This window comes from Neltuma alba, unplaced genomic scaffold (genome assembly GCF_004799145.2).
Source record: "Neltuma alba isolate B1F8T4 unplaced genomic scaffold, ASM479914v2 tig00012343_pilon, whole genome shotgun sequence".
In the NCBI taxonomy this organism is placed as follows: Eukaryota; Viridiplantae; Streptophyta; class Magnoliopsida; order Fabales; family Fabaceae; genus Neltuma; species Neltuma alba.
Window position 1 is genome coordinate 184613 of NW_021636852.1, and position 4263 is coordinate 188875.

General features: G+C 36.9%; 1 pseudogene; it reads right to left on the minus strand.

Moving 5' to 3' along the window:
- Positions 1 to 618: 618 nt before the first annotated feature.
- Positions 619 to 3807, minus strand: LOC114726187 (sorbitol dehydrogenase-like; annotated as a pseudogene).
- Positions 3808 to 4263: the final 456 nt, after the last annotated feature.

A 4263-nucleotide genomic window follows, 5' to 3' on the forward strand; every position in this document is an offset into this window, starting at 1 on the left:
AGAGAGAGAGAGTTGTTTTTGAGAGAGTTTGATCAAGAGGTCGAGTGAGAAGAAGAGAACAACTGAGGAGATCGAAAGACTGAGAGGTATAATGGTTGAGAACGAGAAGATAAAGAGGGTGAAGAAGAGAAGCAAATAACGAGGATCGAATGTACGAGAGTAACAGAAAGTACTGAAGAAGCTGATTAAATAGCGTGAATTGCAAATGTCCCTAGAGCAATATTTGTCATTTGAGTTTTATGAACCAGCCGTACAGGTATGGGTTTGCACTCTCTGACTTGCTTTCTTTTCTGATAGATCAATAGTGATGTCAAATGATTAATTCACGGATGGATTTGCCTTTGTTTATTTATCTGTAGAACCAAAGTTCCCATAATTTGTGATGGGGATCATGTTCTGGTAAGCATGACGCTGCAATATAGGGATGCCATATAGTCCACATTAAGTTTATAAACTTTCATGATCAACCAACCATGTATAATAGGAATTAGCAATGCATAACATAGCATATATTACCCATGTTTTATTTATTTACATCACTGCCAGGCACATTCATGGCACAACACTATGCTCAAGTTATCTCTGGTGACAGTATACATGTTCATGAACATATATTTAAGTTATTCCCAGATTGAACATACGTACGTACCCTGTACGCCCTATACACATCTATAGATTGAACATAACCTTAATAGCATTGCCACCACGAGCACTAGTTTCAAAAGCTTCTTCCACCTCCTTCTGAGAGAACCCAAACCTATGAGTGATAAGGGGTTTCACGTCTATCTTCCCTCTCCTCAAAAACTCCAGGCAAAGACGCCATGTGTTCTTGTAACAGAAAATTCCAATTACATCAACTTCCCTGTATTTGGGACGAAACAATGTTAATAGTTTTGAATATTATAATGTGTGTGTGTGTGTGTAGAAAAGTTAAAACAAAGTTTAGACAGCTAAGGACATACTGGTATTTAAGGATATCTATGTTTACCAAAACTTTACAATATTGTTACATGGCATTTGTTGATTTCATTTCTTCATGCCTATGTAATCTCTTTACTTTTGATCCTCACAACTCTTTGCCCTCATTCCAAATGAATGTTGAGAATTACTGTTCTCATGTTCTCAAAATCATTGAAACAGAAAATGTTGGGCATCACTACTGCATATAGCATTGTTGGTTAGAATGGCAAGTCTACAAGTACAAGCTTCAAGGATAGTACTAAAGAAGCATGAGCTAGGAGATAGAAGAAAATCTTGAAATTCAAGTGCTTTTTAAAGTATAATATCATTTCTAATGAGTGTTCCTAAAACAAAATATGCAATCTTCAATGTTAAAATTTAGTTCCAATGTAATAAACATTCATGTCCGAAGGAAGCTTTTTCATGCAAAAAAGTTGATCTCTCACTCATGTATACTCAGACCAAGAATCATACCTTGTTGTGGTAGCGTGCATGAGTGGAATAGTCATTTCACTATGACCCATTCCCACTAGGCACACTTTGCTACCTGCATGAGTGGCATTCAATGCAGTAGTCATAGTTTTGTTGAAACCTGCACATTCAAAGCTAACATCCACCCTAACTCTCATAGCCTTATGAATCTGTGCAACTTATTCATTCACATCCTGCAAGGTTGCGCATTTACTTGTTTCATCAGTGTTTAATGACATGGTATGACAAGTTGTTGGACTGTGGAGAGGCATATTAAAATTGGGAGTTACGAGTACAAGCAAAAGGAATAAAAAACGAGTGAAAACAACACTACTTGCTCTGCTAATGCAAAGGTTAGTAACTATTTTAAAACATAGATTTCTGGGAGTAAAAAGGCAAAACGTATCAAAGTAATCGAGTTGCATGTTAGATTAGTCATCTTTCTTCATTCATATTCAAAATTTATTTGCCAATCGACACACCAGCAGATACTAAATGTCATGCAGATTATTAATAACAGTTGTACCTCAATTTTTGTTGAAACTTTAATAATCTCATCAGCCCCAAGTGTTTTTGCAACAGACAAACGATGCTCATCCACATCTACAATGATAATCCTGGGTGCCCCGAAAGCATGAGCTGACAGCATTGTGACAAGTCCAATGGGTCCTGCTCCCATGATCAGTACATTTGTTTCTGGTCCAACGCTAGCTCGGCGGCAAGCATGAACACCAACACTTAGGGGTTCACACAGTGCCCCCTCCTCTAAGCTCAAATTGTCTGGTAGTTTAAAATAGAGGTCTGCAGGATACACTATCTACCAAAAGAAAAGTTCAGCTCAAACATTAGTTTTGATTTGAGTAGATTTACACACTTAACCACAGGCATAGACAGACACATAGAGTAACACCTCAGAAATGGGTTAGAGTAAGGACTTAAAGCATAATCTCAACTTTTTATTCGTAAATATTTTAGACAGTAATTTTTGTCCTATGTAACCAGTATATGCACTTCCAAACTGTTGGACGCTTTCAACCCTGTCAGCATGTTGTTATGACTATTAGGCACTTTACCCGACTTGTTATACCTTCGCATGCCTTCTTAGGTAAAAGTAAAATTATTGTCACGACCAAAAAGGCCCAAAATGAACACATTTTGACACACTAACCATTGAATGAGTTGATGCTTTCCTGGATCAATGATAAGTAAATACAGGAGTGTGTTTTCTGTCCCTAAATTATGTCAGTAAACAGTGTCATTATTACTCCTCAATAAATCATGGACAAGCTACAATTCACACTTGGGCAGTTAAATTTTTTGAAGCCCATCTTCTCCATGTTGTTTCTACTAAATCGACAAAATTTATCATTGTCAACTCTATTCTGGATAGGGTCACCTTTGATTTCTCTTACGTAGAACTGTTAAGAATCAAATGACAAACTGTTTCCATTAATACGAAAGTAGGACCAGAACATATTAAAATATGATCGAATGGATAAGTGTACATATTGTGTTTTGTGCTTTGCTAAGCATATAATCATCCATGTATGTCTTTCTATCATCAGAAATGATAAGCCATATTAACATTATTTAGAGAACTTTGAGGAGCTATGAATTCTTTTAAACCTGGTTAGCAAGGGAACCGTGAACTGGTGGAGTAGCAAAGAACTTCATATCAGGGCATAAATTATATTGACCTTATTTGCAGGGGCCACAATGTGCGCAACTGATTCCAGGCTCAATTGCCACGTGGTCACCGGGTATGAGATTTTTAACCTCACTACCAACTTCTTCTATGATCCCTGCACACTCATGGCCAATCACCATTGGTTCTTTTACTACAAAATCTGCTATTCTCATTGTCTGCACATAGATAAAATCAAAACTTGATAGTGGAAAGAACCTGGAGATATGAAGGGGATAATTTATAGAATAATTATTTCTTGTATACTTTATGTGACATGATTCTGATGCAGCAGAAGAATGTTTACCTTGAGGTAGTGAACATCACTGGCACAGATGCCAACAGCTTTCATTCGAATTCTGACATGATAGGGACCTTTCGATATGTAAAAAGAAGTAAGTCAATGAAATTGAGCAAGATTTCACTGACAAGTAAAGATTGGCTATATTAATGTCAAAAGGAAATAAAGACTCGCTCAAGTGAGGGAGAATAGATACCCAGAGTAGGAAGCTTGAAAGGTTGAATCTTGAGGGTGTTTATGCCAACAAGCCAAGCGGCCATATTTTCTTCTCCATGAGCTTCACCACCCTTGCCCATTGGCTTTCTGCGACTCTCTCTTCCCCTCTCTCAACTAAATGAAACACAGAAACAGTGAGGCCTACGGGGCTTCTAGCTAATCACCACAGGACATCAATTCATGATATTTATATGCTGGTCTCTTTCTATATACAAGTCTCTTCAATTCATTGCATGTTATCAAAAATGATCATGGGCTATGTTTGTGAATGAATCAGCCATTCTCATCCATATATGTCGATCTGATATGTCTCTTCAAATTCAGATGCATCCTTGCGTGGAGCTCAATTAATCAAGAAGTGAGCTATTTCAAACTATATTAGGCTCATTGTACCTCTATGGAATGATTAAATGTTGATAAGGATAGAAATGCTGATATGACCTTCAATAGGATGTATCTGGAAGTACTCAACAATTTAGTCGATAGTTTGATCTCGTAAATACTTTGTATCAGTGATAACACTCTATTATCATTTGCCCTTTTTAGATGCCTCGTTTCGAGTAAGTACTGACTTTTTTAAAATAAAAAGACAAATGAAAGATTATGCACATTTAATTCAATGGTTATCTTC